Raw genomic sequence first — 19,387 nt, forward strand, 5'->3', positions numbered from 1 at the left:
GGGGCACTTGTTGGAAATTAATTACAATAAATAAACTTTACATTATCTGATGATTACCTTAATTAACAATATACCTCATTCAGCATCTTGACCAGAATGCCATGTCGACGCTCGCCGACTGCGTCCCGCTCGCGACCGTGACAGGACTAGACCACTACTGCCGACAGACTACATCACACAACCGCACTGGGCTGCTACTACTGACCGACTGCTCTGCATGACGACTACTAGCGTACTGCTACCGACAGAGTGCACTGGCCTACTGCAACTCGCGTACTGCACGCAACACTTGCGCGGTCAAGCGCAGACTAACCACGATAATAGGCTCTCTGGTCAAGGATTTTAACGTGCCTCACCATCGCTGCTACGTTACATACGTGTTTCATAACCCTCCACTGGGGGGGCAAAAATTTGGCAGCGATGGTGAGTCATTTGGACTTGCCATCGCAAGAAATTTTTACAATTTACAGAATATTCAAATTTAGTACATAAATTAAATGTGGTGCACACGCACCAAGTACAAAATATATCAGACAAAGACAGGATGTGAGTACAAAACATAGTAGTAAATCAGAAAACTGTATATACAAATTATTTGAAAGATAACAGAGTGCACACGCACTGAAAAAATTCTTTAGCATATTCAGAACAAATAAACAGACTGGCAAAAAAAAAAAAATCATGTTGACAAGTGACATGAGTGCACATGCACTGCAGTTCAGAACATATCAGCAAATGACGAAATGTATATACAATGAGTAACAAATGACATAAGTGCATACGCACTGAAGTATTGAATATACAGAATGAGTACAAATCATATTGAAAAATGAGAAAAGTGCACAGGCACTGAAGTTCAGTAGAAAACATATTAACACCTAACATAAGAGCACATGCACTGTAGTTCAGAACATATCATCAAAAAAATAAAAAATGTATATACAATATAAAAGACAAGAGTGTACATATACTGTACTTCAGAACAAATCGAAAAAATGTCTTTAGCATTTTCACAACAAATAAACATAATAGCAAAAAAATCATATCGACAAGTGACATAAATGTACTCGCACTGGAGTTCAGCGAATCGAAAAAAATGTATAGCCATGAACATAAATGATGTCAGCAGAAAAATGATTTTCACTATGTGACAAGAATTAGGATAGGAAAGAGAAGGATTGCATCATGGTTGTAGCACTTTAGATTGCACACAGCTGTTCTGAAAGTCCATATCTTTCCACAGAAGTACAACACCAAGTGACACAATTTGAAGTTCTTTTCCCATCAGAATTTATCAGCGTAGCCAAGACACTGAACTGTCGTAGTAATATTCCATGTTTTCATTTTGGCAGTACATTAGGTACACCAAACAGTGGGACCATAATAACGTCTTCATCGCTCACGCTGGTGGACAGCATGTCGTGTCAACACCACGCTCTTACAAGGCACACCAACGTAGAATTAGTGCAAAACCAAAGATAGTGCTCCATGATCACTAGGATAGACAGGACAAATGGACATTGCAGTAATTCAGGGTAGTTAGCTCATAAGGTGAAGGACATTATGTCACATACCATTCTTCATTAGTAGTTTGCGGCATTCATAGCCCAGTTATTGAACATTTCTGTACCAAGTATGTAGTATTACAGAAAAATGTTCATTAATTGTTTTACATAGAATCAGTAACCTTCTTTTCCTAGTTACAAAGCATTATTAAATAATCGCATTCTTTTCCAGGTACAAAGTATAGCATAGTTAATTAATCATTTGTCATTCCAATATAGTATTAATCATTAGCCTTCTCCTAATTACAAGCATTATTAAACAATCACATTCCTTTCCAGTTACAAAATATGGCATAGTTAATTAATCATTTGTCATTTCAATATAGTAAGAATCATTAGCCTTCTCCTAATTACAAAGCATAGCATCATTTGTCATTTCAATATAGTAAGAATCACATTCTTTTCCAGTTACAAAGCATAATTAAGAATCATTAGCCTTCTTCTAATTACAAAGCATTATTAAACAGTCACATTCTTTTCCAATTACAAAGCATAGCATAGTTAATTAATTATGTGTCATTCCAATATAGTATTAATCATTAGTTTTTTCCTAATTACAAAGCATTATGAAACAATCACATTCTTTTCCAGTTACAAAGTATAGCATAATTAATTAATCATTTTCCAAGTGACATATTATTCATTGCTGTTCAGCATTACCCAGAACTTTCTCGAACTGGTATCACTATTTGGGACTGGTAATACATTTTTTTGTTAGCAATGCATTGCGTTGGGATCGATAATTAATTGCTGAGGCATAACACTATTTGCTTTTGACCTATTGCTGCAAATGAGGATAGTTAACGTCATTCGTCATGAGTCAGCTGTAGCAAGGTTGTGTAACAAGGCAGTATATGTGATCACATTTATAAATGATAAACACAAATGGGTAAAAAATAAAAATGCAAGTACTAGAACAGGTATAATAAGTAACAGGTTTAGTAAGTATCATGAAAAACTTCTCCTGAAAAAAAATACAAAATGGATTATTGACCTGAAATAAGAAACGCACACTATGCTGAAAAGTAGTGAACTTCGAATTAACAGGTAGTGAAATGTGTATAAAAATGTGTTCCATAGCTGTCCTTTCCAAAACTTTCCATCATCCTACTATGCAATATAACACCTGCTGTCAAAACAAACTGCAACAAATACTTAAACAACTACATAGCCTAAATACATAACTTCAACATTATCCTCATCTGTAAAGAAAAAACTTCATTATCAATCACTTCATTATCCACATTATCATAACTTCATTATTATCATCACCTGTAAAGAAAAACTTCATTATTCATAACAGCATATTCTTCATCATTATTCATCAGCATTCATTATCATCTGCAAAAAATCACTTCATTACTCATTACACAACTTTTCCTTATCTCTAGCATATTTCATCACTAAAACTAAGATGTGTAGTTCTGTCTGATAGCCTGCATCAATCACCTTGTATTCTGAAAGAAAAAATTAGTTAAGACTGCTATTCTACGATGAGTATAGTATATTCTTGTTAATGCTTGTTAATCCTGATCCATTTACTCTTCCCCATAAAGTTATTGCATCTTCTTTCGTTTACTCCGTAGGTGAAATTCCCATTTCTGTTGGATTTATTTCTTACACGCATCATTTCTTTCTGAAATTGATGAACAAAGATTAATGTCTTGCATTTAAATCATATACCCACTAGATAATGACTGGTTTATGGTGACATAATTAACCATACAGCATAACATGACAGAAAACGTAATATGTCAAAGACATTGACAGTGTTCAGATGCAAAATGTACAGAGAATATCGCAATGCAGCAGCAAAAGAAAAATGTAAAACAGTCACGATCTTGAGATGTCATACAGCAAAAAATGTCAAAGTCAACTGGTGTGTGTTATATCTTAACTATTTCACAATATATACAAACAAAACTGGAATACAATCATACACACAAAAAATGGAAAATGTGCACGGTCTGATGTGTAACGACAAGAAAAGCGACCTGCTAACCTTACCTTGCCAGGCACTTGCCAAGAAAAAATACGATAATCATCAGTAATTAGTCAGGAGAATATAATTGCATTAGTAAATGGCATCATAGTGTGTTGAATCATAAAGTGTCTTCATTCAATAAACGGTTTAATGTTTGAGATATGGTGGTTGCCTTTCGATTTTCTGGTTCTCAAAGTTCCGACGTGTACAACATTGGGGTGAGGGATGCTGCGAATCCGATATGGACCTGCGTATAGAAGTTCAAATTTACTGCACTTACCTTTTAATTTACTGGATAAATAGTGTGTACGTACTAATATTTTCTGTCCAATGTGAAAGTCTCGGCGTCTACAAACCCGTTTTTGCTGTCTTCTCCGGCGCTCTGCGGCACGTTTGATGTTGTTCAGCGCAATTTCAATTATTTCGTGGTGTCTTAGTCGCCGACATTTAGGGAAGTTTACTAATTCTTTAATTTTGTTTGGTGGTTCAACGTTTTTCAATATAACAGACGGAGATAGCATAGTGGATTCATTTGGAATGGAATTAATTACATCTTGGAATGAGAGTATGTGTGTATCCCAATCAATATGTCTTTTGTGGCAGTATATTCGGCACAGCTTACCAATTTCTTTCATTAACCGTTCACAAGGGTTCGAAGAAGCATGGTACTTGGATATATAAATCGGAGAAATGTTTCTAGCTCGTAACATGCGTGTCCATATAGCTTGCTGTAAAGAAATTTTGCGTAGTTGCGTGCGTTCGTCGTCTGTATTTGCACTGCTTTGTCTAACTTTATCGGAAATCATCTGCATTACGTCGTAGTCAGTTTCGTGTGGAGTATTATAGTTGTGTACGTACGTATTCGTGAACAATGTGGGATTACAGTCTATGTCACGTGTTGCGGAAATGACCTTTGTGCGGTTAATTGTTTGTTCTTCCGCAGATAAAGAGTGCTGAAATTCTAAAGCCAATTGTACATTTTCATCCTTCAACATTAAATAAGAATCCTGAAAATCAATGACTGCGTCGTGTTGTACCAGAAAATTCGTACCTAAAATTACGTCTGTTGTCAATAAAGGAACTATCCAAAAATTTGAATGAAATGTGTGACCTGCGATACAAAAATGATAAATGCGTCTGTAATTTAACGTCTACTCCTTTACTCGATACTGCTCCTTTCACTTTTGTTTTGCCTAAAGGTAATGTAGGATACGTATTCTCTTTGTTGCACTCGTTGAAAGTCTTCTCATTTATTACTGATATAGGTGATCTGGAATCAATTACTGCTGAGAATTTCGATGAACCAATTTTAATTTCGATAACAGGATGTGAAATAGATTTCTGAACAAATGGTCTTTCCTGTAAAAGAGTGTCTCTGATGTCGTCAAAAGTAATTACATTTTCGTGAATAACATTCTGCGTGTCTAAAGTAGTGCTTACGTTACTGGAATATGCAATCTGTACTGTGTCTGGTCAAATTCTGTCGTACGTGCTATTATTTACGAGAAGATGCTGTGGCATTTCGATTATTTGAACTGTTCTGTTATTTCTTACTGACGTGTTACGTTATGGATGACACCTATTGTCTGGATCATTCATGATAATGTGTTGTTGCTGATGTTCTTGCTGCTGAAAAGATCGACTGTTATTAAAATTACGCTGAAAATTGTGCTCATCATTTTTTTACGTCTGTCATGATAGTAATTTCTATACGGCGCATTGCGATACGAGTTGAAATAGTGTGTTGTCTGTACGTAGTTATTTCTTTGCTGCCATGCGTTACTATTTGTTGGAGCTGGGACTATACGTGCACGCGGCGAAACAGTAACGCCGCTTTCACACTATACGGTTTTGACCGTACGGCAAAAAGCCGTACGAGTTTTAGCCGTGCCTGTGTTGCTTTCACATTACACGGCTTTTTGACGTGACCAGTTGTTGGTGTCTATTCAGTTTGCTTAATGTGTGTATCAAGATGAACCGTAAACGAGTTGTTGCTTTGTGGTTGCTTCATCGTCGCCGCAAAAGAAAAGGTCGTCTTTTGTGGGTACACCCCATTAACCAGAGAAGAGACGAAGTGGGTTTATTTTATACACTCTTTGAAGATTTGAGGAACGACGGAAATAAATTCTTTAACTATTTCCGAATGTCTATTACCTCGTTTGACGAATTACATAGAAAACTAAAGGATGTGTTACAACGACAAAACACACAATTCCGCAATTGCATCCAACCTGTTCAAATGCTGGCTATCACGTTAAGGTAATTTAATACATAAAAACTAGTTCTGTTTATTTACTTATTTATTTGTGTTTTACATTTTTATTACGCTCAGATTATGAAGTAGAAAAGTCAATATCAATATCAGCAGTTGAAACCAAAGAGTTTGTAGCAGGACTGACTGTACTGTCACTTTGTGGCGACAGGCTCTCTGCAAAAACGTTGTAGAACTGCGTTGTTGATGGTGGGCCTTCATGGCTACTTGTGGAAGGCGAAGGGTATGGTGGTGGCACTTTATTAATTCGTTGATAAGAACTGCGACCTTGAGAAGTCTGTAATGGTTGTTCGAGAAAAGTAGTTGGGTTTGGTGCAGCTGGAGGAGGACGAATCTGATATTGGAGCAGCATTTTCCATAGGTGAATAAGAATAAGCTTGAAATCTATTATTATAGGGCATGGGAGGTGTGTAATGGGTAAATGGAGGAGGTTGAGCTGTCAATATATTTCTCCTTTCATATATATTTTCTATAACTTTGAGGACTCCCATCTGAAACTGAAGATAATCCTGTTCATCAAATTTTTCCAGATGAGGCTTCAGACTAAGTAAAAATGACATTTTGCTGCAAGGTTTGTCTTCTTCCAGAGCTCGTAATATTTTCATTTCGATTGCATCAGGTTTTCTATGTTTTCTGTTTGTATGGCACTCGCTTTTGGATGTTTGTTGTGTGGGTGCTGTATCAAATGGCCCAGAAACATTCTCAGTATTTTCGACGGAGCCCTGCGTTTCTATATCTTCTTCCAGTCTGGCGGTGCGTTCCGATTGAAAACTGTCCTCCGTCTCTCGAGCATCATACAGCTTTTTTAGAAACTGCAGCTGATCAGAATATACATACTTTTTCATTTTCTTTGCTGCTGAGCCACTTTTTTTCGCAGCTTGAATTTTTATGTTTGACTTCACAAAGGAGTCTCGTAGATTGGTCCACCTCCGTATTACTTCTATACCTACATCAAAAGAAAACAAAACTGTATGAAAACATTTTAATTTTGTATAGAAAAAAGCAAAACTGTAACAAAAAATGTCCACTGCAAACTAAATGTCACTGATTTTTTTTCGTTTTGTTCAGGTATCTGGCAAGCGGTTGTTCCTTCACTGACTTACATTTCCAGTACAGAATTGGGATTTCTACAGCAAGTAAAGTGGTTAATGATGTATGCACAGCAATTTGGTCATCACTGCGGGAAGAATGTATACAAAGACCGACCAAAGAGGTATGGGAATCAATAGCGGCTGGATTTGAACGTACTGCTAATTTCCCCCACTGCTTAGGAGCGGTGGATGGAAAACATATCCGTCTTACTGCCCCATTTAATAGCGGATCAATGTACTTCAATTACAAAGAATACTTTTCTGTGGTTCTGATGGCTGTAGCGGATTCCAACTACAGGTTCATTTATGTCGACGTAGGAAGTTATGGCAAAGACTGTGACTCTTCAGTGTTCAGACGGTCCAGTTTATGGAAGTCAATAGAAAGTAATTCCCTGGAATTTCCAGACGTCCAATGTCTGCCTGGTACGGAAGGTCCAAAAGTACCCTACTTCTTCGTGGGAGACGCAGCATTTGGCCTACACACGCATTTGCTCCGGCCTTTTGGGGGAACAAACTTGACAGTTGAGAAACGTGTATTTAATTACCGTTTGTGCAGAGCAAGGAGGTATGTGGAATGTGCTTTTGGCATCCTCACCAATAAGTGGCGGTTGTTTCACCGACCTTTAAATGTTCATCCAGATTTTGCAGTAAAAATGGTTAAAGCTTGCATTGTTTTACACAATTTTGTACGTCAGAGAGATGGATTTATAATTGAAGACACCACATCCTTCACTGGTTTGGAAGACTTAGCCCAAGATGCCAACATAAGAGGAGGACTGACAGCCAACGCCATAAGGAACACTCTTTGTAAATATTTTATGACAAATGCTGGAAGCGTGTCATGGCAGATGTCAAAGATATAAATTAACAAGCCTTTTCCTTTTTGTAGATTGTTTGTGAAAGCCTGCGACTGTATAGTAAATAGTTTTCTTTATAAATAAATTACTGCTACCACTCACGTTTTTAATCGTTTTGTTTATATTTTGTACGACGCGTTTCGGGAAATAATTCCGATCTTCAAGTGCGTTTTTTTCTCTAAGTTTTCATTATGTGTAGTGTTTTTTTATTTGTGAGGTCTTGTGCGTGTTTCTCTTATAAATTACAGTAAAGAAAACAGAATGCAAGACCTGACACATAAAAAGACACCACACATGATGAAAACTTAGAGAAAAACGCACTTAAGGATGGGAATTATTTCCCGAAACGCGTCGTGCAAAATATAAACAAAACAAAAAAAACGTGACTGGTAGCAGTAATTTACTTATAAACAAACGATTTACTTTTAGAATAAAATTTATAACGTTAAATAAAAACTGTTTAAAACGTATTAAATGTAATATTAATATATTAAATAAATACTTACCAAACGCATTTTTATCTTTGTCTTCCATCTCATCAAAATCTTGCTTCAGTGCTACGCAAACTTCCCGCCAAGCATTCTTTGTAGCAATACGATCTCTATACGCATCTAGAGTTTTGTCCCACAGAACAGGTCTTACTTCCACCAAGGTTATCAAAAGTTCAGTATCAATTTCATCCATTCTTCTACACTTTTCAGTAAACAAGAATAAACACAAATGAATAAAACGACACTACAACGAACTAGTCGACGCCGTACGGCTCAAAACCGTCCAGTGTGAAAGCATGCACTTAGTCACGTAGGCCACTGTTGTCGAACTTGCCGTACGGCGACCGTCTGTTGTAGTGGCAAGACACGGCTGCAGCACGGCACGGCAGCGGCATTTTGCCGTCGCCGTATAATGTGAAAGGCGCCATACATTTCTTCACACCTACAGCCGTACGGCTTTTTGCCGTACGGTCAAAACCGTATAGTGTGAAAGCGGCGTAAAGTTTGGTTGACCTTGTAGACTGCATTGTTGGTTACGTATGCTAAGCGCCTCACTTTCATGCTATTGTGGTGAAAAGGTCTATTGTTACCAAAAAAATGCGTTTGCTGTTAATTTTACACATACTTATGATTACGATTTTATCCGTTATTAAAATTACGCTGGTTCTGGAGTGCCTAAAGAAAATTGTCACAGTCGGTAAAAGTTGTCTTATCGGGTATTCATTACATGTTTCTTAATTCTAGATAGAGCAATAGTTAAAGAGCTGTTTGGATAGATATATAGGATAGTAGAAGAGAAGGCAGCAATGCAGAAAACTAAAGATGAAACAGCACTACTCCAGCTCGGGGCCCTATGCTCGCTACGGCACATATTCATTAAAGCGTAATGAATCCCCTGAGGTCATTTACGCACTGCAAATAAATTTTAGCTTTTGCGTTGCACGCAATAGCGGTAAAAACTCAAAAGCAAATAGTTGTATCCATGTTAATTCTAATTTCTGCATTATAGGCAATGCTGATGAAAATGCAAAAATAAATTGTCGCATCTGGTTCAAAGCTAGCTTCTCCATTACAGGTAATAGCGGTGAATGTACAAAGATAAATTGTCGTACACAGTGCAAAGCGTGTACCTGTAAGCTGTCATTATTAAATTCCTTACATTTTCTGGCGGATAAAAATTGCTCGTAATCTACGTTCTCGTCATTGAATTTGAAAACACGTTCGGGTTTGTGTGTGAATCTGTTTGTCTGTGTCATTTCGTACTTCAAGTTGCGTAGCTTTTCAGATTTTAAGTCGCGTATCTTTTCGGATTTTAATTCGCGTAGTCTCTGTAAATTGTTCACATTATACACGCTGCGTGAGTCAGACAAATGCTCGCAAAGTGGCGGATTCTGTGACGTATTGGTGACTGAAATAGTTTTTAATTCTGTTACTTTAATATTTTCGCAAATTTGGTTGTTGTGTCGTTCACTTTTATTAACAATTTCCGTATTCAGAGTGTGTGAAACTTCCACTGACTCTAAATTAACTTCGTCGCGTATCTGCACTGCGTTTTTAGGGCATTGTTCATTGACTGCATTAATTTCGTGTATCAGTGTTGCGTTTGCTGAACATTGTTCAGTGACAGCATTAATCTCGTCTTTATGTGATTCTGTTGTGCTTACACGTGTACTATTTAATTCTTGTGCAACAGTGCCAACTTCTTCATTACCGTTATTAGCACAAGCCTTAGTATCCTCACGTAATTGTCCTTTACTGTCCCGACAATGCACGGTAACAGCTGTAATCTGCTCACTAACTTGTTTATTCCGTTCGTTAAGATCGTCTTGTTTTTCGTTTGTGAGTTTGAAACTTTCATTAATTGCTTCGCTAAGTTGTTTGATACCCTCACTAAGGTTGTCTTGTTTTTCAATAATTTGGTTAAGTCGTTGCAGCAATAGTGTCATAATTTGATCTGAACCAAAATTAGCATTTCTATTCTCAGTGCTGTTTAATGGTGTACCTGCAATTGTCGCGCTTTGTGTGACCATTTGGTCATTCTGCAATTTACAAAAAGGATTATCAGTCGGACCTACACTGTCACTCACTATTTCGGAATTAAATAAATCCGTCGTACTTTGTGTATCCTGTTCATTTTCATTAGACAAATTTGTCTGTACATCACGTAAATTTAGTAAACCGGTTGTGTTAGGCTGGGCAGCGCTCATTACAATAGAGTGTCCCGCGTCATCGATTGTCGTCAAATCAACAGAGGACATAACCGAATTCGTCTGCTCATCATTAAGACAAAAGTCATCATTAGTGATTGGAATACACTGATTATCAGTGAACGCAGGATTGTCATCATGACACTGCGTGTCACAAGTCCTATCGGTAAAGTTGTTTGAGCCGGTAACTTCGTTCGTAATACTTCGCGATACACTATTCACAGTCTTTCGCGGCATTTTTACAATAGTCACAAATATTCACAAAACAAATAAGTACAAATGCAAAAACAACACACAAATACGAGGGTTATTCCAAAAGTAAGGTCCGATTGATTGCCAAATTGAAACCACAGTGAATATCAGAAATGTTTTACTTGTAACAATTAGCTACACCTTTCAGCTACTTCTCTACGTAGTCGCCGTTCTGACTTAGACTTTTGTCATAGCGTTGTACCAACTTTTCAATAGCCTCATCATAGAAGGCAGCCGCCAGTGCTTTCCGCCAATTCTCCACGCTGGCCTACACCTCGTTGTCTGTGTCAAAATGTTGTCTTCAAAGACAGCGGTTCATGTGACCAGAGATGAAACTCAGGGGGAGACAATTGCGGACTGTATTGTGGGTAATCTCACATTTCCATTTGAAAACGATGCAGGAGCATCTTCATTGCCCCTGCAGAATGCGGCTGAGAATTGTCGTGAAGACGAAACAGCACGACAGTTATGTAATGTTGGCTGCATAGCTTCAGGCGAAATTTCTCACCAGGCCCTCGTACTTGGCGGCAGACACTATTTTCTAGACATCTTTACGCACTCACTGCGAGCTCAGAAATGAGAAGAGCGACGTGATGCTAACTGGGGTTATACTAGAGACACTACCCAACACATCTGTGCAAAGCTTTATCGGATTTTCATAGTCGTTTCCATTTCGCGACCGATCGGACCTTACTTTTGGAATAACCCTCGTACAACAGAGCAACGAATTGCCGTTGACCTGTAGAAATAAAGTCACAAGATTAGTAAAAGCGTTGCGCCAAATCCTAATTATACTAAGCAAATAAGAGCAGATATCTGACTGTTTTTCAAAAGATTCTCAACGAAATACGATCCTGGACTGGGTGTCGCCAAGTGTAACCTCCCCACAAAAATTTAAAAAAGGAATATAAAATGAATAGGAGCCAAGAAGCAATATTGTCCCCACAAAAATATTTAAATAAAAAATGTAATAATAAATGGGAGCCAAGTGTAACCTCCCCAATCGCAATCTGACTGAAAGTATAAGCTGTCACGAAATTAATGAAAAACAATTCAGTGCTAATGAAACTTCAGTGACAATGATAATTCAATTAAACCGAAATATCGGTCTTTGGCCCTTGTGTAAAAATCAGAATTAATTTCTTACCTCATTGAAACTGCTTGTCAAATTTCTGCTCTTATTGTTGCCCATGGCTTGGTGCATTGCAAATAATATATATTTTTTTTGAAATTTAACTGAAACTTTTCTTTAAGGGAAGTGGAACGAAATCGTTAGTTCAATTAAATAAATTTTTTTTTGTAAAAATTGCTTTGAAATCAAAATTATTATTGGGGCACTTGTTGGAAATTAATTACAATAAATAAACTTTACATTATCTGATGATTACCTTAATTAACAATATACCTCATTCAGCATCTTGACCAGAATGCCATGTCGACGCTCGCCGACTGCGTCCCGCTCGCGACCGTCACAGGACTAGACCAATACTGCCGACAGACTACATCACACAACCGCACTGGGCTGCTACTACTGACCGACTGCTCTGCATGACGACTACTAGCGTACTACACGCAACTGAACTGAGCTACTGCTACCGACAGACTGCACTGGCCTACTGCTACTAGCGTACTGCTCTGCATGACGACTACTCGCGTACTGCACTGCATGACGACTACTAGCGTACTCCACGACGACTACTACTGAACTGCTCGCAACACTCGCGCGGTCAAGCGCAGACTAACCACGATAATAGGCTCTCTGGTCAAAGATTTTAACGTGCCTCACCATCGCTGCTACGTTACATACGTGTTTCAACATATAGTTACATATATTACATATAGTTACAGATTAGTATATTACACATATAGTCCGGTTTCCTTCTACCTCTCTGTTCTGGAAAACATCCTATCCAACCAAGAACCTAATATTTCATGTACATTTCAATTTTTAATAAAACTGAAACTGTTTCTTCTTGTTACATAGCACCAAATGGGAAGTAATTTACACTTTAAAACAAATAAACTGATCGCAAATTACGTGGGTGTGAGCTATCAGAAACGTATAAAAAGCAAAAAAGCTTAAGGCCTGTTCACACTGGCCATTACGCCACATCACGGCATGTCCCATCAAAACATTCTGCAATTCATCTGAATCAGTGGTATCCACATTGTCCATCCAGTCACATCACGATACCATCAAGTATTCTCGGGAAGAAAGATTTGATGGATGACGTATTCTGTTCATTGTATCACCTGACCTCCAAGTTCATTTCCATCCGATACATGGCCATGCATAGATTACGTTTTGTCATTGTTTTCGAAGCTGATATCAGTTGTTCGTTATTTCTTTTGTTAAAATTTATAATAAACGACGAAAGATTAATTGAGGCAGAAGTCTGAATTGTATGACGTCTGTATTAAATTACTGGCCCTCAACTACATTTATGAAGTAGATTTTGTACATATTGCTACCATATTTAATATTTTACAGTGAAATGGACTGGAATATTTGCTACAACTTGAAGTGAAAAATGTATGTGGGTGGGGTTGGTTTGATTGGTGAGTGGAATTTATTTGTATGTTGTCAGGCAATTGTGATGTCTGATAAAGAAGTGGACTGAAACCTTTGGACGCCACAGTAGTGGCAAAATGCATTATTTGTGAACCATAAATAAAATAATGTATTACAGTTATTTATTTAAATACGCATTTATAGCAAGATTGTTTGTTGTTAAGCAGCTCTCTGGTTTGTGTGTGAAACAGTTTTACAGTTTTGTAAGCATTAGTAGTCAATATTTAAGTAGTTTCACTAGCTAACTCCAGTACAAATAAAGCACTTGAACTATTAAAAGCCAAATACAAGATGTAAAGAAACCTACAAATCTTGAAGGGAAAGGTATTGAAGGAAATACGACTATTGAACAAAAATTTGCACTGGACTGGCAAAAGTAATCTTAAACAAACCACATTTTCACGGGATGTGATGGCAGCTCTTAACACTGTGTTCCTTTTAGTAATTGTGGATGCAATGTAACGTAATAAATGGAAAAACTGGTGTTTCGACTTTCTGAAACATAAAATGTTGATTCATCTTCCTCAAGCTGCTTGTATAGTGCGTGAAATTCTCTTTCTCTACCGTGTAATCACATTTTTCGGACCCACACTCTTTTTTGCATTGTTTTGCACTTCTGTCAACCTCTCTAATATACAAGCTATCCATGCAAGCTGCAGACCATTTGAGTCCAAAAAATGTATTTTCGTACAAATGTAGACTCCAGCATCCATATATGTAAGCTACGGTACCGTGTTGTGTAATAATATGTGCACCTTGCGCGTAAAAACAGTTGAAAATCATGTTGCGAAGATCGCCGTTTTTACGGAGGAGCGGTGGAGGACAGGAATGTGATTCGAGATCACGCGACTTGAAATGACTTGACGTGACGGACAGTCACTACGTTTATACGTGACACATCTTCCGAAAGACGAAAAACGGATTTCAGAAACCGTTTTCCGCTGGCGTGTTTACATGTTAACGTCTGAAGCGGATTTGCTATGCCAGTTAAATATGGCGGCTGGGAAACAGCTGTTATACTTTTTGATTTAGTCAGCAGAGTCACTATTTCTCTCAAGTTAAACGAGTTGTGTACAGCTTCCGCCTAATATTTCTACTCATCCTTCACTGTAAAAAAGCCACTGCGTGCATATTAGCCGAAAATTTTAATAAATAAGATGAAACCTGACAACCTCAGCACGTTTCAAAACCGGTTGCGTTTACATGGAAGAGAAGGTCGATTGCGGAAGTGGAAAACCGGCAACCAGAAGCGAATTTCAGGAAGCGGTACTGGGAAATCGATTTACGAAATCCGGTTTTGGGAATCCCGTGTAAACAGAGTGAGTATAAATGCACCCACCTGTGACGGTGGTGTGACGGCCAGGGTGAATTGGCATTTTTACGAGTCATGATATTCACCAGTCAAAATATGGTTCAAATGGCTCTGAGCACTAAGGGACTTAACTTCTGAGGTCATCAGTTCCCTAGAACTTAGAACTACTAAAACCTAACTAAAGCCCGTCTCACACGGAGCAAGGTTTGCCGCAAGTTTGCGAGATGGTGTGCATGCTCACCGGCTTGCAGGGAATGGAGCCGGCTATCTTCCATGTCGAAGCTCTGCCACGGTGCAAGATCGGCAGCTAGTTGTGTTGTGATCGGTTGCATGTTGTATCGAACGAAGATGGCTGCTTCAGGTACAGATGTTCAGAGCAAACTGTTATTATTAGCTGTTTTGGTGCTAAACGATGCAGAAATGCATGCTAATGAGAGAAGAAGAAAGAAAGAATTGACGAAAAACTGTATTAAGAGGAGAAACGCTGGAAAAGGTGTGCTCTCCATGCTTCATAAAGAGTTGAGGTTAGTTTGCATAACACCTACTTTTGTTTGAAAAGTATCACCATTTCATTACTGCTTGACTTTATAAATATACCAATAATGACTGTTATATACGACTTTATTTTATAGGATAGAAGATCGTACATCCTTTGCAAATTTTATACGTATGGATATGGTCGAAGAAGACACACGTCATTTGCAACTCTTCGGAATGCTTCTGCACGCAAGTGTGTATTATAGTGGTTTGCGCTTTTCATGACGTACGGACACTGTTCTTCCCTATAAGTACATATCAATGCTTTAATCGCTTCCTTGGACCACTGCGGTGCCATTATTTAATAATTATACGAACTTCCTACCGCACCTCACAACAGCAGAGAAGCAACTATCAACAAAGGCTTCCCGCCCAAGCTTTCCGCGACTGACGTCACAAACGAAACGTCTCATGATTGGCCAACGCAGGTAGCACGCAGGGAACCTTACAAGAAAAATAGCACCGGACCTATCCTGGAAATCTTACAAGGTTCCCAGCAAGGTAGCCCGCTAGCAGACGACGAAGCCCGCAAGGCAGCCGTCGCGCGAGCCAGCTCGGAAACTTACAGCGAATCTTGCTCCGTGTGAGATGGGCTTAATCTAAGGACATCACACACATCCATGCCCGAGGCAGGATTCGAACCTGCAACTGGAGCGGTCGCGCGGTTCCAGAACGTAGCGCCTAGAACCGCTCGGCCAGCCCGACCGGCCCAGTCAAAATAGAAGGCCCTTTTTGTTTTTTGAGTTGTAGGTTTCTTGTCTTTTATGCGTATGATTACCAAGAAATGATCGCTGCACGTGACCAAAGACTTTGCTCAACAATCCTATACATTTTGCACCAATAGTAATAGGTTTAAAACATGTATTCAAATTTCGATGAAAACAGCACAGTACGGTACCGGTACATCAAAGTATTCATACCACACCAACTTTTTCTCCTTTCACGTTTTTCCCTTTTCACCTGTAGCAACTGCACTAATTCTCCATTGCTGTTACGAATAAATAAATAGAAACGCAACAAATAAGTGTCATATTAGGAATTTCGGACTCTGTCGCAAGCACAAACAGCGCCATTCCCTGACCACGTAAAGTTCGCAGTTTAGTGTTGACAACATGCGCAGAACTCAATGCTCACTCCAGAGATATTTCTACCGTATGAAAGCTATGCGGAATCGTAGAACATAAACACAATGAACTGAATGAACTTTAGACGAACGATTCACAACAGGGTGGTGTTTATGAAAACCATCCGGAATCTCATAGAACATACACTTGGTCGGTCGGTTAATAAGTTGGTGCGTGTGTATAGGGGCATAAAAGTTTGTAGTCCATTCCAGAAAGTTGATGTAATTGTCAGGTTCTGAATGCAGTATTTTCCGTAGTATAGGTACGGTTCATTTGTCCCTCAGTTTAAACAATGCCCTGAACCAGCTCCTTGTTTTATTTGGGACTATTTTCTTCTTTATAAAGTCGATGCAAGAAATGCTTGTTCTTGATTGATAATAATTCCCGTGTTAAAGCGCTTCTTGAACAATTGTCATTTCTTGCGTCCTGTGTTTATGTTTAGTCAAAGTACTAATTTCTTTTAGTGTTGTCATTTCTTGCTTTAACACGACACAAACATGGAAAGCAAGACCACAGCATCGAAAAACCCGAATAATGCGATATATAGCGATTCATAGTGTGAAGTGCACAAAAACAGTAAACGTTTTGGTGTTTAAGAGATAAAAAGCTGCAAAATGTTTTATGATAGCATACACAACTAATACCAGCAATAGCATCACGTGAGATCTGTGACAAATGTATAACCATATTATTTTCAATCTTATTATCCTAGAGCTATATCTTCCAGCACAGCATGAGTGTTCAAAATATAATACCTGACAAAAAATGAAGCACCCAAAAGGAGAGCAGGAAACGAAATGAAATTTCACAGGTTGGCTGATATGTGATATTGTTTCATTGATTAGAATATCAAGTCAGATTTACAAAACAATTTGTAGCTCAGTATGACTTACACCCCTTCTGGCCTGGATGCATGCATTAATTTGGTCGCCAAAAGCCGTTGTACCCTCTCCTGTGGCAAGCTGGTCCACAACTGCTGTAGCTTGTTTCGATGTACTGCCTCTGGGATGGAGCTGAGGCCCAGGCTGGTTCTACCGAGAACAAATCGGGGGACCTGGTAACTGGGCATTACACAGACAGTTCATACACACATGTGCCATATGTGGATGAGCATTGTCCTGGTAACACACTAGGATGCAGAACGTTTGTGACATATTGCTGTGCAATCAGAATTCCCTCAATGACTACCATTCGTGACCTCAAGCCATACCCAGTGGCTCCCCATACCCAGTGCTGTGCCTAACCAAAACATTCAAAGAATAGGACTTCTCCCCAGATGACTGCCATACTTGCTGATGATGGTCAAATGGGGTTGGGCAGAACCGCAATTCGTTACTGGACAGAATGTGATGCCATTCATCAGCAATCTATTATTCCTTGTTATGATACCACTTCAAATGCAGCTGTTTGTGTTGTTTTGTTAAGGAAAGTCTTGGCATGGGGTGGTGGTGGTGGTGGTTCTAAGCCCAATTGTTGATCGTCTCCAATCAATGGTGTGGGATGACATAGAATGCTGCAGGGAGTCCATTATGTGTTCTCGGTTGACAAGTACAGATGTGAAGGGGTTATGATATGAAGCACATTACAACGGTCTTCCCTGGTGGTCAGATGTTGACTGGAGTTGTGACAAAGAGTATGCCTTCCCTCATATTCATATGCAATCCAACACCAGGGCCGAATGCCTTACAAACCTGGATATTGTACGATTTGAATGCCTGGCCAAATGTGGACTTACAATGAGGCCACTTTCAAACCGTCAGGTGCTGACAGTGCTCTCTCATATGGGTATGCAGCATCTCTGTGTTCTTCAGAGTGATCACTCAACATCGGACATTGTTCATGACCCTTACATACTGTAACCAGCCTGGTAACAACAATAGACACACTCAAGACAAATGAACTCTGGAGGCAGTTCCACTTGTCAAAGAGAATTGCAACTGTGACAATTTACATACGCACCACTGGTGCATACATTTACAAAGTTACCTTGACATTTTACCATTTCTACTGGATGCTTCACAGTGTTTGGTTTAGCCATGCATAACCCCTTAATTCAGTGATATATCTTTTAACTGTATATGTAAATCAATGTAAAATATCTGATATCTAATAATTGCTCCTTTGTACATGTAAAAATACCGTTTAGCCAAAAATTCGTATAACCTACACATGAAGTTTACATGAAATAACAATTTTTCGGACAGAAAATAAACAAGAAGTCCCACAGAAGATAGGACAAAGTCCTGTAACATATTTGGGTAATAACAAAACTATAGAGTGCTAGCTTCCATAAAGTGGAATTTCTGTCCAGTTTTTCTTAGCAAGTACAGAAAATAAGAAAAGCTGTAACATCCAAAAGATGATTACTAGTAGAACCGTTGTTGATACATTTTTTAAAATCATCATAAGATTACTGTATTATAAATTCTATTCAAGTAAAATTTGTGCTGCCCTATGTACTGACCCATCTAGTACTGATTTTGGAACTATTAATTTTTCGCTCATTGAGCTTCCTCTTCACACTTTGCGGCATGAATACTGAACTCACATTCAGAGAGAATGAGTTTCGTCGTCCCTACTTAGCCATTAAGATTCAGGTTCCTCAAGCTTTTCCTAAATCACGTCAGATGATTGCTAGGGTGATTCATTATTTGGTCACAGGCACAGAGCCTTTCTGTTAACTATTTTATTGTTGTTGTTGTATCATTACCAACACAGTACTGTCCCAAATTTTGTGCATGCAGTTTGTGAATCTATATGCAGAAGGGTATTTGGCCATTCCATTTGTTTCCTCTCATCTTTCTGTTTTGTTCTTACATGTGTTCTTCATTAAATATTAGATTACATAAGTCCGCAAATTATCATGTCCAAATACATTTACGCAGTATGTCTATTTAATAACTGTGTAGTATGCATGTTACATTCCTAAGCAAAGGATGGCAGCCCCTCTCTTCAATAAAAATGAGTGTCTCTTTAATTTAGTTTCTATTACAAGGGGCTCTAAATGGAAGCAGCATTTTATTGTTGAAAAACGTTTTAAATAAAAAGTGTATTAAGGATATAGTTTGCGTGAACAATGCTATTTGTCATACCAAAAATCTATTTCTGATAAGATGCAGTGAA

The sequence above is a fragment of the Schistocerca serialis genome, chromosome 1 (assembly GCF_023864345.2).
Source record: "Schistocerca serialis cubense isolate TAMUIC-IGC-003099 chromosome 1, iqSchSeri2.2, whole genome shotgun sequence".
NCBI lineage: Eukaryota > Metazoa > Arthropoda > Insecta > Orthoptera > Acrididae > Schistocerca > Schistocerca serialis.